We start from the raw sequence: 22,313 nt of genomic DNA on the forward strand, positions 1-22,313 counted from the left end.
CCCTCTGTTAACATCCTCTCTGTTGATAACATCCTCTCTGTTAACACCCTCTCTGTTAACATCCTCTCTGTTAACACCATCTCTGTTAACATCCTCTCTGTTGATAACATCCTCTCTGTTGTTAACACCATCTCTGTTAACATCCTCTCTGTTAACACCATCTCTGTTAACACCCTCTCTGTTAACATCCTCTCTGTTAACATCCTCTCTGTTAACACCATCTCTGTTAACATCCTCTCTGTTGATAACATCCTCTCTGTTAACACCATCTCTGTTAACACCCTCTCTGTTAACATCCTCTCTGTTAACATCCTCTCTGTTAACACCATCTCTGTTAACCTCCTCTCTGTTAACATCCTCTCTGTTAACACCCTCTCTGTTAACCTCCTCTCTGTTAACATCCTCTCTGTTAACATCCTCTCTGTTAACATCCTCTCTGTTAACATCCTCTCTGTTAACACCATCTCTGTTAACATCCTCTCTGTTGATAACATCCTCTCTGTTGTTAACACCATCTCTGTTAACATCCTCTCTGTTAACATCCTCTCTGTTAACACCATCTCTGTTAACCTCCTCTCTGTTAACATCCTCTCTGTTAACACCCTCTCTGTTAACCTCCTCTCTGTTAACATCCTCTCTGTTAACATCCTCTCTGTTAACATCCTCTCTGTTAACATCCTCTCTGTTAACACCATCTCTGTTAACATCCTCTCTGTTGATAACATCCTCTCTGTTGTTAACACCATCTCTGTTAACATCCTCTCTGTTAACATCCTCTCTGTTAACACCATCTCTGTTAACACCATCTCTGTTAACATCCTCTCTGTTATCATCCTCTCTGTTAACACCCTCTCTGTTAACATCCTCTCTGTTAACATCCTCTCTGTTGATAACATCCTCTCTGTTGTTAACACCATCTCTGTTAACACCCTCTCTGTTAACATCCTCTCTGTTAACATCCTCTCTGTTAACACCATCTCTGTTAACACCCTCTCTGTTAACATCCTCTCTGTTATCATCCTCTCTGTTAACACCCTCTCTGTTAACATCCTCTCTGTTAATAACATCCTCTCTGTTAACACCATCTCTGTTAACATCCTCTCTGTTATCATCCTCTCTGTTAACACCCTCTCTGTTAACATCCTCTCTGTTAATAACATCCTCTCTGTTGTTAACACCATCTCTGTTAACATCCTCTCTGTTAACATCCTCTCTGTTAACATCCTCTCTGTTAACATCCTCTCTGTTAATAACATCCTCTCTGTTAACACCCTCTCTGTTAACATCCTCTCTGTTAATATAGACCACTGTCTTATTATAGAAGTACTAGTGTAACACAGACCACTGTCTTATTATAGAGGGACTGTAACACAGACAACTGTCTTATTATAGAGGGACTGTAACATAGACAACTGCCTTATTATGGGACTAGTGTAACATAGACCACTGTCTTATTATAGAAGTACTAGTGTAACATAGACCACTGTCTTATTATAGAAGGACTAGTGTAACACAGACCACTGTCTTATTATGGGGCTAGTGTAACATAGACCACTGTCTTATTATAGAAGGACTAGTGTAACATAGACAGACCACTGTCTTATTATGGGGCTAGTGTAACATAGACCACTGTCTTATTATAGAAGGACTAGTGTAACACAGACAACTGTCTTATTATGGGGCTAGTGTAACATAGACCATTGTCTTATTATGGGACTAGTATAACACAGACCACTGTCTTATTATGGGACTAGTGTAACATAGACCACTGTCTTATTATGGGGCTAGTGTAACATAGACCATTGTCTTATTATGGGACTAGTATAACACAGACCACTGTCTTATTATGGGACTAGTGTAACATAGACAACTGTCTTATTATGGGACTAGTGTAAAATAGACTACTGTCTTATTATGGGGCTAGTGTAACACAGACCACTGTCTTATTATGGGGCTAGTGTCACATAGACCACCGTCTTATTATGGGGCTAGTGTAACACAGACCACTGTCTTATTATGGGACTAGTGTAACATAGACCACTGTCTTATTATGTGACTAGTGTAACATAGACTACTGTCTTATTATGGGGCTAGTGTAACATAGACCACTGTCTTATTATAGAGGGACTGTAACATAGACAACTGCCTTATTATGGGGCTAGTGTAACATAGACCACTGTCTTATTATAGAGGGACTGTAACATAGACCACTGTCTTATTATGGGGCTAGTGTAACATAGACCACTGTCTTATTATGGGGCTAGTGTAACATAGACCACTGTCTTATTATGGGGCTAGTGTAACATAGACTACTGTCTTATTATGGGGCTAGTGTAACATAGACCACTGTCTTATTATAGAGGGACTGTAACATAGACCACTGTCTTATTATAGAGGGACTGTAACATAGACAACTGCCTTATTATGGGGCTAGTGTAACATAGACCACTGTCTTATTATAGAGGGACTGTAACATAGACCACTGTCTTATTATGGGGCTAGTGTAACATAGACCACTGTCTTATTATGGGACTAGTGTAACATAGACAACTGTCTTATTATGGGACTAGTGTAACACAGACCACTGTCTTATTATGGGGCTAGTGTAACATAGACAACTGTCTTATTATGGGGCTAGTGTAACACAGACCACTGTCTTATTATGGGGCTAGTGTAACATAGAACACTGTCTTATTATGGGGCTAGTGTAACATAGACCACTGTCTTATTATGGGGCTAGTGTAACATAGACCACTGTCTTATTATGGGACTAGTGTAACATAGACTACTGTCTTATTATGGGGCTAGTGTAACATAGACCACTGTCTTATTATAGAGGGACTGTAACATAGACAACGGCCTTATTATGGGGCTAGTGTAACATAGACCACTGTCTTATTATGGGGCTAGTGTAACATAGACCACTGTCTTATTATGGGGCTAGTGTAACATAGACCACTGTCTTATTATGGGGCTAGTGTAACACAGACCACTGTCTTATTATGGGGCTAGTGTAACATAGACCACTGTCTTATTATGGGGCTAGTGTAACATAGACCACTGTCTTATTATGGGGCTAGTGTAACATAGACCACTGTCTTATTATGGGACTAGTGTAACATAGACTACTGTCTTATTATGGGGCTAGTGTAACATAGACCACTGTCTTATTATAGAGGGACTGTAACATAGACAACGGCCTTATTATGGGGCTAGTGTAACATAGACCACTGTCTTATTATGGGGCTAGTGTAACACAGACCACTGTCTTATTATGGGGCTAGTGTAACATAGACTACTGTCTTATTATGGGGCTAGTGTAACATAGACCACTGTCTTATTATAGAGGGACTGTAACATAGACCACTGTCTTATTATAGAGGGACTGTAACATAGACAACTGTCTTATTATGGGGCTAGTGTAACATAGACCACTGTCTTATTATGGGGCTAGTGTAACATAGACCACTGTCTTATTATAGAAGAACTAGTATAACATAGAACACTGTCCTGTTATGGGGCTAGTGTAACACAGACCACTGTCTTATTATAGAAGGACTAGTGTAACACAGACCACTGTCTTATTATAGAAGGACTAGTGTAACACAGACAACTGTCTTATTATAGAGGGACTGTAACATAGACAACTGCCTTATTATGGGACTAGTGTAACATAGACCACTGTCTTATTATAGAAGTACTCGTGTAACATAGATCGCTGTCTTATTATAGAAGGACTAGTGTAACACAGACAACTGTCTTATTATAGAGGGACTGTAACATAGACAACTGCCTTATTATGGGGCTAGTGTAACATAGACCACTGTCTTATTATGGGGCTAGTGTACCATAGACCACTGTCTTATTATGGGACTAGTGTAACATAGACTACTGTCTTATTATGGGGCTAGTGTAACATAGACAACTGTCTTATTATGGGGCTAGTGTAACATAGACCACTGTCTTATTATGGGGCTAGTGTAACATAGACCACTGTCTTATTATAGAAGAACTAGTATAACATAGAACACTGTCCTGTTATGGGGCTAGTGTAACACAGACCACTGTCTTATTATAGAAGGACTAGTGTAACACAGACCACTGTCTTATTATAGAAGGACTAGTGTAACACAGACAACTGTCTTATTATAGAGGGACTGTAACATAGACAACTGCCTTATTATGGGACTAGTGTAACATAGACCACTGTCTTATTATAGAAGTACTCGTGTAACATAGATCGCTGTCTTATTATAGAAGGACTAGTGTAACACAGACAACTGTCTTATTATAGAGGGACTGTAACATAGACAACTGCCTTATTATGGGGCTAGTGTAACATAGACCACTGTCTTATTATGGGGCTAGTGTACCATAGACCACTGTCTTATTATGGGACTAGTGTAACATAGACTACTGTCTTATTATGGGGCTAGTGTAACATAGACCACTGTCTTATTATGGGGCTAGTGTAACACAGACCACTGTCTTATTATGGGGCTAGTGTAACATAGACTACTGTCTTATTATGGGGCTAGTGTAACATAGACCACTGTCTTATTATAGAGGGACTGTAACATAGACCACTGTCTTATTATAGAGGGACTGTAACATAGACAACTGTCTTATTATGGGGCTAGTGTAACATAGACCACTGTCTTATTATGGGGCTAGTGTAACATAGACCACTGTCTTATTATAGAAGAACTAGTATAACATAGAACACTGTCCTGTTATGGGGCCAGTGTAACACAGACCACTGTCTTATTATAGAAGGACTAGTGTAACACAGACCACTGTCTTATTATAGAAGGACTAGTGTAACACAGACAACTGTCTTATTATAGAGGGACTGTAACATAGACAACTGCCTTATTATGGGACTAGTGTAACATAGACCACTGTCTTATTATAGAAGTACTCGTGTAACATAGATCGCTGTCTTATTATACAAGGACTAGTGTAACACAGACCACTGTCTTATTATAGAAGGACTAGTGTAACACAGACAACTGTCTTATTATAGAGGGACTGTAACATAGACAACTGCCTTATTATGGGGCTAGTGTAACATAGACCACTGTCTTATTATGGGGCTAGTGTACCATAGACCACTGTCTTATTATGGGACTAGTGTAACATAGACGACTGTCTTATTATGGGGCTAGTGTAACATAGACCACTGTCTTATTATGGGGCTAGTGTAACACAGACCACTGTCTTATTATGGGGCTAGTGTAACATAGACTACTGTCTTATTATGGGGCTAGTGTAACATAGACCACTGTCTTATTATGGGGCTAGTGTAACATAGACCACTGTCTTATTATGGGGCTAGTGTAACATAGACCACTGTCTTATTATAGAAGAACTAGTATAACATAGAACACTGTCCTGTTATGGGGCTAGTGTAACACAGACCACTGTCTTATTATAGAAGGACTAGTGTAACACAGACCACTGTCTTATTATAGAAGGACTAGTGTAACACAGACAACTGTCTTATTATAGAGGGACTGTAACATAGACAACTGCCTTATTATGGGACTAGTGTAACATAGACCACTGTCTTATTATAGAAGTACTAGTGTAACACAGACAACTGTCTTATTATGGTGCTAGTGTAACATAGACCATTGTCTTATTATGGGACTAGTATAACACAGACCACTGTCTTACTATGGGGCTAGTGTAACATAGACCACTGTCTTATTATGGGGCTAGTGTAACATAGACCACTGTCTTATTATGGGGCTAGTGTAACATAGACCACTGTCTTATTATGGGACTAGTGTAACATAGACTACTGTCTTATTATGGGGCTAGTGTAACATAGACCACTGTCTTATTATAGAGGGGCTGTAACATAGACCACTGTCTTATTATAGAGGGGCTGTAACATAGACTACTGTCTTATTATGGGGCTAGTGTAACATAGACAACTGTCTTATTATAGAGGGGCTGTAACATAGACCACTGTCTTATTATGGGGCTAGTGTAACATAGACCACTGTCTTATTATAGAGGGACTGTAACATAGACCACTGTCTTATTATGGGACTAGTGTAACATAGACAACTGTCTTATTATGGGACTAGTGTAACACAGACCACTGTCTTATTATAGGACTAGTGTAACACAGACAACTGTCTTATTATAGAGGGACTGTAACACAGACAACTGTCTTATTATAGAGGGACTGTAACATAGACAACTGCCTTATTATGGGACTAGTGTAACATAGACCACTGTCTTATTATAGAAGTACTAGTGTAACATAGACCACTGTCTTATTATAGAAGGACTAGTGTAACACAGACCACTGTCTTATTATGGGGCTAGTGTAACATAGACCACTGTCTTATTATAGAAGGACTAGTGTAACATAGACCACTGTCTTATTATGGGGCTAGTGTAACATAGACCACTGTCTTATTATAGAAGGACTAGTGTAACACAGACAACTGTCTTATTATGGGGCTAGTGTAACATAGACCATTGTCTTATTATGGGACTAGTATAACACAGACCACTGTCTTATTATGGGGCTAGTGTAACACAGACCACTGTCTTATTATAGGACTAGTGTAACACAGACAACTGTCTTATTATAGAGGGACTGTAACACAGACAACTGTCTTATTATAGAGGGACTGTAACATAGACAACTGCCTTATTATGGGACTAGTGTAACATAGACCACTGTCTTATTATAGAAGTACTAGTGTAACATAGACCACTGTCTTATTATAGAAGGACTAGTGTAACACAGACCACTGTCTTATTATGGGGCTAGTGTAACATAGACCACTGTCTTATTATAGAAGGACTAGTGTAACATAGACCACTGTCTTATTATGGGGCTAGTGTAACATAGACCACTGTCTTATTATAGAAGGACTAGTGTAACATAGACCACTGTCTTATTATGGGGCTAGTGTAACATAGACCACTGTCTTATTATAGAAGGACTAGTGTAACACAGACAACTGTCTTATTATGGGGCTAGTGTAACATAGACCATTGTCTTATTATGGGACTAGTATAACACAGACTACTGTCTTATTATGGGGCTAGTGTAACATAGACCACTGTCTTATTATAGAGGGACTGTAACATAGACAACTGCCTTATTATGGGGCTAGTGTAACACAGACCACTGTCTTATTATGGGGCTACTGTAACATAGACTACTGTCTTATTATGGGGCTAGTGTAACATAGACCACTGTCTTATTATAGAGGGACTGTAACATAGACCACTGTCTTATTATAGAGGGACTGTAACATAGTCAACTGTCTTATTATGGGGCTAGTGTAACATAGACCACTGTCTTATTATGGGGCTAGTGTAACATAGACCACTGTCTTATTATAGAAGAACTAGTATAACATAGAACACTGTCTTATTATAGAAGGACTAGTGTAACACAGACAACTGTCTTATTATGGGGCTAGTGTAACATAGACCATTGTCTTATTATGGGACTAGTATAACACAGACCACTGTCTTACTATGGGGCTAGTGTAACATAGACCACTGTCTTATTATGGGGCTAGTGTAACATAGACCACTGTCTTATTATGGGGCTAGTGTAACATAGACCACTGTCTTATTATGGGACTAGTGTAACATAGACTACTGTCTTATATTATTATGGGGCTAGTGTAACATAGACCACTGTCTTATTATAGAGGGGCTGTAACATAGACCACTGTCTTATTATAGAGGGACTGTAACATAGACAACTGTCTTATTATGGGGCTAGTGTAACATAGACCACTGTCTGGGGCTATTATAGACCACTGTCTTATTATAGAAGAACTAGTATAACATAGAACACTGTCCTGTTATGGGGCCAGTGTAACACAGACCACTGTCTTATTATAGAAGGACTAGTGTAACACAGACCACTGTCTTATTATAGAAGGACTAGTGTAACACAGACAACTGTCTTATTATAGAGGGACTGTAACATAGACAACTGCCTTATTATGGGACTAGTGTAACATAGACCACTGTCTTATTATAGAAGTACTCGTGTAACATAGATCGCTGTCTTATTATACAAGGACTAGTGTAACACAGACCACTGTCTTATTATAGAAGGACTAGTGTAACACAGACAACTGTCTTATTATAGAGGGACTGTAACATAGACAACTGCCTTATTATGGGGCTAGTGTAACATAGACCACTGTCTTATTATGGGGCTAGTGTACCATAGACCACTGTCTTATTATGGGACTAGTGTAACATAGACGACTGTCTTATTATGGGGCTAGTGTAACATAGACCACTGTCTTATTATGGGGCTAGTGTAACACAGACCACTGTCTTATTATGGGGCTAGTGTAACATAGACTACTGTCTTATTATGGGGCTAGTGTAACATAGACCACTGTCTTATTATGGGGCTAGTGTAACATAGACCACTGTCTTATTATGGGGCTAGTGTAACATAGACCACTGTCTTATTATAGAAGAACTAGTATAACATAGAACACTGTCCTGTTATGGGGCTAGTGTAACACAGACCACTGTCTTATTATAGAAGGACTAGTGTAACACAGACCACTGTCTTATTATAGAAGGACTAGTGTAACACAGACAACTGTCTTATTATAGAGGGACTGTAACATAGACAACTGCCTTATTATGGGACTAGTGTAACATAGACCACTGTCTTATTATAGAAGTACTAGTGTAACACAGACAACTGTCTTATTATGGTGCTAGTGTAACATAGACCATTGTCTTATTATGGGACTAGTATAACACAGACCACTGTCTTACTATGGGGCTAGTGTAACATAGACCACTGTCTTATTATGGGGCTAGTGTAACATAGACCACTGTCTTATTATGGGGCTAGTGTAACATAGACCACTGTCTTATTATGGGACTAGTGTAACATAGACTACTGTCTTATTATGGGGCTAGTGTAACATAGACCACTGTCTTATTATAGAGGGGCTGTAACATAGACCACTGTCTTATTATAGAGGGGCTGTAACATAGACTACTGTCTTATTATGGGGCTAGTGTAACATAGACAACTGTCTTATTATAGAGGGCTGTAACATAGACCACTGTCTTATTATGGGGCTAGTGTAACATAGACCACTGTCTTATTATAGAGGGACTGTAACATAGACCACTGTCTTATTATGGGACTAGTGTAACATAGACAACTGTCTTATTATGGGACTAGTGTAACACAGACCACTGTCTTATTATAGGACTAGTGTAACACAGACAACTGTCTTATTATAGAGGGACTGTAACACAGACAACTGTCTTATTATAGAGGGACTGTAACATAGACAACTGCCTTATTATGGGACTAGTGTAACATAGACCACTGTCTTATTATAGAAGTACTAGTGTAACATAGACCACTGTCTTATTATAGAAGGACTAGTGTAACACAGACCACTGTCTTATTATGGGGCTAGTGTAACATAGACCACTGTCTTATTATAGAAGGACTAGTGTAACATAGACCACTGTCTTATTATGGGGCTAGTGTAACATAGACCACTGTCTTATTATAGAAGGACTAGTGTAACACAGACAACTGTCTTATTATGGGGCTAGTGTAACATAGACCATTGTCTTATTATGGGACTAGTATAACACAGACCACTGTCTTATTATGGGGCTAGTGTAACACAGACCACTGTCTTATTATAGGACTAGTGTAACACAGACAACTGTCTTATTATAGAGGGACTGTAACACAGACAACTGTCTTATTATAGAGGGACTGTAACATAGACAACTGCCTTATTATGGGACTAGTGTAACATAGACCACTGTCTTATTATAGAAGTACTAGTGTAACATAGACCACTGTCTTATTATAGAAGGACTAGTGTAACACAGACCACTGTCTTATTATGGGGCTAGTGTAACATAGACCACTGTCTTATTATAGAAGGACTAGTGTAACATAGACCACTGTCTTATTATGGGGCTAGTGTAACATAGACCACTGTCTTATTATAGAAGGACTAGTGTAACATAGACCACTGTCTTATTATGGGGCTAGTGTAACATAGACCACTGTCTTATTATAGAAGGACTAGTGTAACACAGACAACTGTCTTATTATGGGGCTAGTGTAACATAGACCATTGTCTTATTATGGGACTAGTATAACACAGACCACTGTCTTATTATGGGGCTAGTGTAACATAGACCACTGTCTTATTATAGAGGGACTGTAACATAGACAACTGCCTTATTATGGGGCTAGTGTAACACAGACCACTGTCTTATTATGGGGCTACTGTAACATAGACTACTGTCTTATTATGGGGCTAGTGTAACATAGACCACTGTCTTATTATAGAGGGACTGTAACATAGACCACTGTCTTATTATAGAGGGACTGTAACATAGTCAACTGTCTTATTATGGGGCTAGTGTAACATAGACCACTGTCTTATTATGGGGCTAGTGTAACATAGACCACTGTCTTATTATAGAAGAACTAGTATAACATAGAACACTGTCTTATTATAGAAGGACTAGTGTAACACAGACAACTGTCTTATTATGGGGCTAGTGTAACATAGACCATTGTCTTATTATGGGACTAGTATAACACAGACCACTGTCTTACTATGGGGCTAGTGTAACATAGACCACTGTCTTATTATGGGGCTAGTGTAACATAGACCACTGTCTTATTATGGGGCTAGTGTAACATAGACCACTGTCTTATTATGGGACTAGTGTAACATAGACTACTGTCTTATATTATTATGGGGCTAGTGTAACATAGACCACTGTCTTATTATAGAGGGGCTGTAACATAGACCACTGTCTTATTATAGAGGGGCTGTAACATAGACTACTGTCTTATTATGGGGCTAGTGTAACATAGACCATTGTCTTATTATGGGACTAGTATAACACAGACCACTGTCTTATTATGGGGCTAGTGTAACATAGACCACTGTCTTATTATGGGACTAGTGTAACATAGACAACTGTCTTATTATGGGACTAGTGTAACATAGACTACTGTCTTATTATGGGGCTAGTGTAACACAGACCACTGTCTTATTATGGGGCTAGTGTAACATAGGCCACTGTCTTGTTATGTGACTAGTGTAACATAGACTACTGTCTTATTATGGGGCTAGTGTAACATAGACCACTGTCTTATTATAGAGGGACTGTAACATAGACAACTGCCTTATTATGGGGCTAGTGTAACATAGATCACTGTCTTATTATAGAGGGACTGTAACATAGACCACTGTCTTATTATGGGGCTAGTGTAACATAGACCACTGTCTTATTATGGGGCTAGTGTAACATAGACTACTGTCTTATTATGGGGCTAGTGTAACATAGACCACTGTCTTATTATAGAGGGACTGTAACATAGACCACTGTCTTATTATAGAGGGACTGTAACATAGACAACTGCCTTATTATGGGGCTAGTGTAACATAGACCACTGTCTTATTATAGAGGGACTGTAACATAGACCACTGTCTTATTATGGGGCTAGTGTAACATAGACCACTGTCTTATTATGGGACTAGTGTAACATAGACAACTGTCTTATTATGGGACTAGTGTAACATAGACCACTGTCTTATTATGGGGCTAGTGTAACACAGACCACTGTCTTATTATGGGGCTAGTGTAACATAGACCATTGTCTTATTATGGGGCTAGTGTAACATAGACCATTGTCTTATTATGGGGCTAGTGTAACATAGACCACTGTCTTATTATGGGGCTAGTGTAACATAGACCACTGTCTTATTATGGGACTAGTGTAACATAGACTACTGTCTTATTATGGGGCTAGTGTAACATAGACTACTGTCTTATTATGGGGCTAGTGTAACATAGACCACTGTCTTATTATAGAGGGACTGTAACATAGACAACTGCCTTATTATGGGGCTAGTGTAACATAGACCACTGTCTTATTATAGAGGGACTGTAACATAGACCACTGTCTTATTATGGGGCTAGTGTAACACAGACCACTGTCTTATTATGGGGCTACTGTAACATAGACTACTGTCTTATTATGGGGCTAGTGTAACATAGACCACTGTCTTATTATGGGGCTAGTGTAACATAGACCACTGTCTTATTATAGAAGAACTAGTATAACATAGAACACTGTCCTGTTATGGGGCTAGTGTAACACAGACCACTGTCTTATTATAGAAGGACTAGTGTAACACAGACCACTGTCTTATTATAGAAGGACTAGTGTAACACAGACAACTGTCTTATTATAGAGGGACTGTAACATAGACAACTGCCTTATTATGGGACTAGTGTAACATAGACCACTGTCTTATTATAGAAGTACTAGTGTAACATATACCGCTGTCTTATTATAGAAGGACTAGTGTAACACAGACCACTGTCTTATTATAGAAGGACTAGTGTAACACAGACAACTGTCTTATTATAGAGGGACTGTAACATAGACAACTGCCTTATTATGGGACTAGTGTAACATAGACCACTGTCTTATTATAGAAGTACTAGTGTAACATAGACCACTGTCTTATTATAGAAGGACTAGTGTAACACAGACAACTGTCTTATTATGGGGCTAGTGTAACATAGACCATTGTCTTATTATGGGACTAGTATAACACAGACCACTGTCTTACTATGGGGCTAGTGTAACATAGACCACTGTCTTATTATGGGGCTAGTGTAACACAGACCACTGTCTTATTATGGGGCTACTGTAACATAGACTACTGTCTTATTATGGGGCTAGTGTAACATAGACCACTGTCTTATTATAGAGGGACTGTAACATAGACCACTGTCTTATTATAGAGGGACTGTAACATAGTCAACTGTCTTATTATGGGGCTAGTGTAACATAGACCACTGTCTTATTATGGGGCTAGTGTAACATAGACCACTGTCTTATTATAGAAGAACTAGTATAACATAGAACACTGTCTTATTATAGAAGGACTAGTGTAACACAGACAACTGTCTTATTATGGGGCTAGTGTAACATAGACCATTGTCTTATTATGGGACTAGTATAACACAGACCACTGTCTTACTATGGGGCTAGTGTAACATAGACCACTGTCTTATTATGGGGCTAGTGTAACATAGACCACTGTCTTATTATGGGGCTAGTGTAACATAGACCACTGTCTTATTATGGGACTAGTGTAACATAGACTACTGTCTTATATTATTATGGGGCTAGTGTAACATAGACCACTGTCTTATTATAGAGGGGCTGTAACATAGACCACTGTCTTATTATAGAGGGGCTGTAACATAGACTACTGTCTTATTATGGGGCTAGTGTAACATAGACCATTGTCTTATTATGGGACTAGTATAACACAGACCACTGTCTTATTATGGGGCTAGTGTAACATAGACCACTGTCTTATTATGGGACTAGTGTAACATAGACAACTGTCTTATTATGGGACTAGTGTAACATAGACTACTGTCTTATTATGGGGCTAGTGTAACACAGACCACTGTCTTATTATGGGGCTAGTGTAACATAGGCCACTGTCTTGTTATGTGACTAGTGTAACATAGACTACTGTCTTATTATGGGGCTAGTGTAACATAGACCACTGTCTTATTATAGAGGGACTGTAACATAGACAACTGCCTTATTATGGGGCTAGTGTAACATAGACCACTGTCTTATTATAGAGGGACTGTAACATAGACCACTGTCTTATTATGGGGCTAGTGTAACATAGACCACTGTCTTATTATGGGGCTAGTGTAACATAGACTACTGTCTTATTATGGGGCTAGTGTAACATAGACCACTGTCTTATTATAGAGGGACTGTAACATAGACCACTGTCTTATTATAGAGGGACTGTAACATAGACAACTGCCTTATTATGGGGCTAGTGTAACATAGACCACTGTCTTATTATAGAGGGACTGTAACATAGACCACTGTCTTATTATGGGGCTAGTGTAACATAGACCACTGTCTTATTATGGGACTAGTGTAACATAGACAACTGTCTTATTATGGGACTAGTGTAACATAGACCACTGTCTTATTATGGGGCTAGTGTAACACAGACCACTGTCTTATTATGGGGCTAGTGTAACATAGACCATTGTCTTATTATGGGGCTAGTGTAACATAGACCATTGTCTTATTATGGGGCTAGTGTAACATAGACCACTGTCTTATTATGGGGCTAGTGTAACATAGACCACTGTCTTATTATGGGACTAGTGTCTAGACTACTGTCTTATTATGGGGCTAGTGTAACATAGACTACTGTCTTATTATGGGGCTAGTGTAACATAGACCACTGTCTTATTATAGAGGGACTGTAACATAGACAACTGCCTTATTATGGGGCTAGTGTAACATAGACCACTGTCTTATTATAGAGGGACTGTAACATAGACCACTGTCTTATTATGGGGCTAGTGTAACACAGACCACTGTCTTATTATGGGGCTACTGTAACATAGACTACTGTCTTATTATGGGGCTAGTGTAACATAGACCACTGTCTTATTATGGGGCTAGTGTAACATAGACCACTGTCTTATTATAGAAGAACTAGTATAACATAGAACACTGTCCTGTTATGGGGCTAGTGTAACACAGACCACTGTCTTATTATAGAAGGACTAGTGTAACACAGACCACTGTCTTATTATAGAAGGACTAGTGTAACACAGACAACTGTCTTATTATAGAGGGACTGTAACATAGACAACTGCCTTATTATGGGACTAGTGTAACATAGACCACTGTCTTATTATAGAAGTACTAGTGTAACATATACCGCTGTCTTATTATAGAAGGACTAGTGTAACACAGACCACTGTCTTATTATAGAAGGACTAGTGTAACACAGACAACTGTCTTATTATAGAGGGACTGTAACATAGACAACTGCCTTATTATGGGACTAGTGTAACATAGACCACTGTCTTATTATAGAAGTACTAGTGTAACATAGACCACTGTCTTATTATAGAAGGACTAGTGTAACACAGACAACTGTCTTATTATGGGGCTAGTGTAACATAGACCATTGTCTTATTATGGGACTAGTATAACACAGACCACTGTCTTACTATGGGGCTAGTGTAACATAGACCACTGTCTTATTATGGGGCTAGTGTAACATAGACCACTGTCTTATTATGGGGCTAGTGTAACATAGACTACTGTCTTATTATGGGGCTAGTGTAACATAGACCACTGTCTTATTATAGAGGGGCTGTAACATAGACCACTGTCTTATTATAGAGGGGCTGTAACATAGACTACTGTCTTATTATGGGGCTAGTGTAACATAGACAACTGTCTTATTATAGAGGGGCTGTAACATAGACCACTGTCTTATTATGGGGCTAGTGTAACATAGACCACTGTCTTATTATAGAGGGACTGTAACATAGACCACTGTCTTATTATGGGACTAGTGTAACATAGACAACTGTCTTATTATGGGACTAGTGTAACATAGACTACTGTCTTATTATGGGGCTAGTGTAACACAGACCACTGTCTTATTATGGGGCTAGTGTAACATAGACCACTGTCTTATTATGGGGCTAGTGTAACATAGACCACTGTCTTATTATGGGACTAGTGTAACATAGACTACTGTCTTATTATGGGGCTAGTGTAACATAGACCACTGTCTTATTATGGGGCTAGTGTAACATAGACCACTGTCTTATTATGGGACTAGTGTAACATAGACCACTGTCTTATTATAGAGGGACTGTAACATAGACAACTGCCTTATTATGGGGCTAGTGTAACATAGACCACTGTCTTATTATGGGGCTAGTGTAACATAGACCACTGTCTTATTATGGGACTAGTGTAACATAGACCACTGTCTTATTATAGAGGGACTGTAACATAGACCACTGTCTTATTATGGGGCTAGTGTAACATAGACCACTGTCTTATTATGGGGCTAGTGTAACATAGACCACTGTCTTATTATGGGGCTAGTGTAACATAGACTACTGTCTTATTATGGGGCTAGTGTAACATAGACCACTGTCTTATTATGGGGCTAGTGTAACATAGACCACTGTCTTATTATGGGACTAGTGTAACATAGACCACTGTCTTATTATAGAGGGACTGTAACATAGACCACTGCCTTATTATGGGGCTAGTGTAACATAGACCACTGTCTTATTATGGGGCTAGTGTAACATAGACCACTGTCTTATTATAGAGGGACTGTAACATAGACCACTGTCTTATTATGGGGCTAGTGTAACATAGACCACTGTCTTATTATGGGGCTAGTGTAACATAGACCACTGTCTTATTATGGGGCTAGTGTAACATAGACTACTGTCTTATTATGGGGCTAGTGTAACATAGACCACTGTCTTATTATGGGGCTAGTGTAACATAGACCACTGTCTTATTATGGGACTAGTGTAACATAGACCACTGTCTTATTATAGAGGGACTGTAACATAGACAACTGCCTTATTATGGGGCTAGTGTAACATAGACCACTGTCTTATTATGGGGCTAGTGTAACATAGACCACTGTCTTATTATGGGACTAGTGTAACATAGACCACTGTCTTATTATAGAGGGACTGTAACATAGACCACTGTCTTATTATGGGGCTAGTGTAACATAGACCACTGTCTTATTATGGGGCTAGTGTAACATAGACCACTGTCTTATTATGGGGCTAGTGTAACATAGACTACTGTCTTATTATGGGGCTAGTGTAACATAGACGACTGTCTTATTATAGAGGGACTGTAACATAGACCACTGTCTTATTATAGAGGGACTGTAACATAGACAACTGCCTTATTATGGGGCTAGTGTAACATAGACCACTGTCTTATTATGGGGCTAGTGTAACATAGACCACTGTCTTATTATGGGGCTAGTGTAACATAGACCACTGTCTTATTATAGAAGGACTAGTGTAACACAGACAACTGTCTTATTATGGGGCTAGTGTAACATAGACCATTGTCTTATTATGGGACTAGTGTAACATAGACCACTGTCTTATTATAGAGGGACTGTAACATAGACCACTGTCTTATTATGGGGCTAGTGTAACATAGACCACTGTCTTATTATGGGGCTAGTGTAACATAGACCACTGTCTTATTATGGGGCTAGTGTAACATAGACCACTGTCTTATTATGGGGCTAGTGTAACATAGACCACTGTCTTATTATAGAGGGACTGTAACATAGACCACTGTCTTATTATGGGGCTAGTGTAACATAGACCACTGTCTTATTATGGGGCTAGTGTAACATAGACCACTGTCTTATTATGGGGCTAGTGTAACATAGACTACTGTCTTATTATGGGGCTAGTGTAACATAGACCACTGTCTTATTATGGGGCTAGTGTAACATAGACCACTGTCTTATTATGGGACTAGTGTAACATAGACCACTGTCTTATTATAGAGGACTGTAACATAGACAACTGCCTTATTATGGGGCTAGTGTAACATAGACCACTGTCTTATTATGGGGCTAGTGTAACATAGACCACTGTCTTATTATGGGACTAGTGTAACATAGACCACTGTCTTATTATAGAGGGACTGTAACATAGACCACTGTCTTATTATGGGGCTAGTGTAACATAGACCACTGTCTTATTATGGGGCTAGTGTAACATAGACCACTGTCTTATTATGGGGCTAGTGTAACATAGACTACTGTCTTATTATGGGGCTAGTGTAACATAGACGACTGTCTTATTATAGAGGGACTGTAACATAGACCACTGTCTTATTATAGAGGGACTGTAACATAGACAACTGCCTTATTATGGGGCTAGTGTAACATAGACCACTGTCTTATTATGGGGCTAGTGTAACATAGACCACTGTCTTATTATGGGGCTAGTGTAACATAGACCACTGTCTTATTATGGGACTAGTGTAACATAGACTACTGTCTTATTATGGGGCTAGTGTAACATAGACCACTGTCTTATTATAGAGGGGCTGTAACATAGACCACTGTCTTATTATAGAGGGGCTGTAACATAGACTACTGTCTTATTATGGGGCTAGTGTAACATAGACCACTGTCTTATTATAGAGGGACTGTAACATAGACCACTGTCTTATTATGGGACTAGTGTAACATAGACAACTGTCTTATTATGGGACTAGTGTAACATAGACTACTGTCTTATTATGGGGCTAGTGTAACACAGACCACTGTCTTATTATGGGGCTAGTGTAACATAGACCACTGTCTTATTATGGGGCTAGTGTAACATAGACCACTGTCTTATTATGGGACTAGTGTAACATAGACTACTGTCTTATTATGGGGCTAGTGTAACATAGACCACTGTCTTATTATGGGGCTAGTGTAACATAGACCACTGTCTTATTATGGGACTAGTGTAACATAGACCACTGTCTTATTATAGAGGGACTGTAACATAGACAACTGCCTTATTATGGGGCTAGTGTAACATAGACCACTGTCTTATTATGGGGCTAGTGTAACATAGACCACTGTCTTATTATGGGACTAGTGTAACATAGACCACTTTCTTATTATAGAGGGACTGTAACATAGACCACTGTCTTATTATGGGGCTAATGTAACATAGACCACTGTCTTATTATGGGGCTAGTGTAACATAGACCACTGTCTTATTATGGGGCTAGTGTAACATAGACTACTGTCTTATTATGGGGCTAGTGTAACATAGACCACTGTCTTATTATGGGGCTAGTGTAACATAGACCACTGTCTTATTATGGGACTAGTGTAACATAGACCACTGTCTTATTATAGAGGGACTGTAACATAGACAACTGCCTTATTATGGGGCTAGTGTAACATAGACCACTGTCTTATTATGGGGCTAGTGTAACATAGACCACTGTCTTATTATGGGACTAGTGTAACATAGACCACTGTCTTATTATAGAGGGACTGTAACATAGACCACTGTCTTATTATGGGGCTAGTGTAACATAGACCACTGTCTTATTATGGGGCTAGTGTAACATAGACCACTGTCTTATTATGGGGCTAGTGTAACATAGACTACTGTCTTATTATGGGGCTAGTGTAACATAGACCACTGTCTTATTATGGGGCTAGTGTAACATAGACCGCTGTCTTATTATGGGACTAGTGTAACATAGACCACTGTCTTATTATAGAGGGACCGTAACATAGACCACTGTCTTATTATGGGGCTAGTGTAACATAGACCACTGTCTTATTATGGGGCTAGTGTAACATAGACCACTGTCTTATTATGGGGCTAGTGTAACATAGACTACTGTCTTATTATGGGGCTAGTGTAACATAGACCACTGTCTTATTATAGAGGGACTGTAACATAGACCACTGTCTTATTATAGAGGGACTGTAACATAGACAACTGCCTTATTATGGGGCTAGTGTAACATAGACCACTGTCTTATTATGGGGCTAGTGTAACATAGACCACTGTCTTATTATGGGGCTAGTGTAACATAGACCACTGTCTTATTATGGTGCTAGTGTAACATAGACCACTGTCTTATTATAGAGGGACTGTAACATAGACCACTGTCTTATTATAGAGGGACTGTAACATAGACAACTGCCTTATTATGGGGCTAGTGTAACATAGACCACTGTCTTATTATGGGGCTAGTGTAACATAGACCACTGTCTTATTATGGGGCTAGTGTAACATAGACCACTGTCTTATTATGGTGCTAGTGTAACATAGACCACTGTCTTATTATAGAGGGACTGTAACATAGACCACTGTCTTATTATAGAGGGACTGTAACATAGACAACTGCCTTATTATGGTGCTAGTGTAACATAGACTACTGTCTTATTATAGAACAATTAGTGTATCATAGACCACTATCTTATTATAGATCGACTGTAATATAGACCACTGATGTGTTTCAAAAAACGTTCTTTAATCATAATTTTTCTGAGGTAGAGAAGCTTTTGATCTAATGAAAATCTTTATTTTCTCTGTCTTATATTCCACCACCCCTACAACCACCCCTACCACCTTTACAACCACCACCACCCCTACAACCACCACAATAACCACCACCCCCACCACCCCTACAACCACCACCACCCCTACAACCACCACAATAACCACCACCCCTACAACCACCACTACCACCACCACTTTAACAACCACCACCCCCACCACCCCTACAACCACCACTACCACCACCACTTTAACAACCACCACCACCACCTCTACAACCACCCCTACAACCACCACCACCACCCCTACAACCACCCCTACAACCACCACCACCACCCCTACAACCACCCCTACAACCACCCCTACCACCTTTACAACCACCACCACCCCTACAACCACCACAATAACCACCACCCCCACCACCCCTACAACCACGACCACCCCTACAACCACCACAATAACCACCACCCCCACCACCCCTACAACCACCACTACCACCACCACTTTAACAACCACCACCACCACCACCTCTACAACCACCCCTACAACCACCACCACCACCCCTACAACCATCTCTACAACCACCACCACCACCTCTACAACCACCCCTACAACCACCACCACCACCCCTACAACCACCTCTACAACCACCACCACCACCACCACCACTACAACCACCACCACCACCTCTACAACCACTGATACAACCACCACCACCACCCCTACAACCACCCCTACAACCTCCACCACCACCTCTACAACCACCAATACAAACACCACCACCACCCCTACAACCACCCCTACAACCACCTCTACAACCACCACCACCACCACTACAACCACCACCACTACAACCACCACCACCACCACCACCACCACCACCACCACCACCACCACTACAACCACCACCACCACCACCACCACCACCACCACCACCACTACAACCACCACCACCACCTCTACAACCACCACCACCACCACCACCACCTCTACAACCACCACCTCTACAACCACCACCTCTACAACCACCACCGCCACCACCACCACCACCACCACCACCACCACCACCACCACCACCTCTACAACCACCACCACCACCACCACCACCACCACCACTACAACCACCACCTCTACAACCACCACCACCACCACCACCACCTCTACAACCACCACCACCACAACCACCACCACCACCTCTACAACCACCACCACCACAACCACCACCACCACATCTACAACCACCACCACCAACTCTACAACCACCACCACCACCACCACCTCCACAACCACCACCACCACCTCTACAACCACCACCACCACCACCACCTCTACAACCACCACCACCACCACCACCACCACCACCACCACCACCACCACCACTACAACCACCACCACCACCTCTACAACCACCACCACCACCACCTCTACAACCACCACCACCACAACCACCACCACCACCTCTACAACCACCACCACCACCTCTACAACCACCACCACCACCTCTACAACCACCACCACCACCACCTCTACAACCACCACCACCACCACCACCACCACCACCACCACCACCACCTCTACAACCACCACCACCACCTCTACAACCACCACCACCACCACCACCTCTACAACCACCACCACCACCACCACCTCTACAACCACCACCACCCCCTCTACAACCACCAATACAACCACCACCACCACCACTACAACCACCAATACAACCACCACCACCACCACCACCACCTCTACAACCACCACCACCACCACTACAACCACCAATACAACCACCACCACCACCACTACAACCACCAATACAACCACCACCACCACCCCTACAACCACCACCACCACCTCTACAACCACCACCACCACAACCACCACCACCCCCTCTACAACCACCACCACCCCCTCTACAACCACCAATACAACCACCACCACCACCACAACAACCACCACCTCTTTAACAACCACCACCACCCCCTCTACAAACACCAATACAACCACCACTACCATTACCAAATCCACTACTACCACCTCCACCACTACCTCCTCCACCACCACTACCATTACCACCACCTCCACTACTACCACCTCCATCACTACCTCCTCCACCACTACCACCACCACTACAACCATCTCTACCACTACCTCCTCCACCACCACCACTACCATTACCACCACCTCCACTACTACCTCCTCCACCACTACCACCTCCATCACCACCACCACCACTACCACCTCTTCCACCACCTCCACCACCACCACCTCCACCACAACCTCCTCCACCACCATCACCTCCACCACTACCTCCTCCACCGCCACTACTT

At 40.8% G+C, this 22,313-nt stretch overlaps 1 pseudogene; it reads left to right on the forward strand.

Moving 5' to 3' along the window:
- The window catches only part of LOC127906152 (muscleblind-like protein 1), an 83,745-nt pseudogene that overhangs the window by 45,847 nt on the left and 15,585 nt on the right, over window positions 1-22,313 (forward strand).

This window comes from Oncorhynchus keta, chromosome 1 (assembly GCF_023373465.1).
Source record: "Oncorhynchus keta strain PuntledgeMale-10-30-2019 chromosome 1, Oket_V2, whole genome shotgun sequence".
Classification (NCBI taxonomy): Eukaryota; Metazoa; Chordata; class Actinopteri; order Salmoniformes; family Salmonidae; genus Oncorhynchus; species Oncorhynchus keta.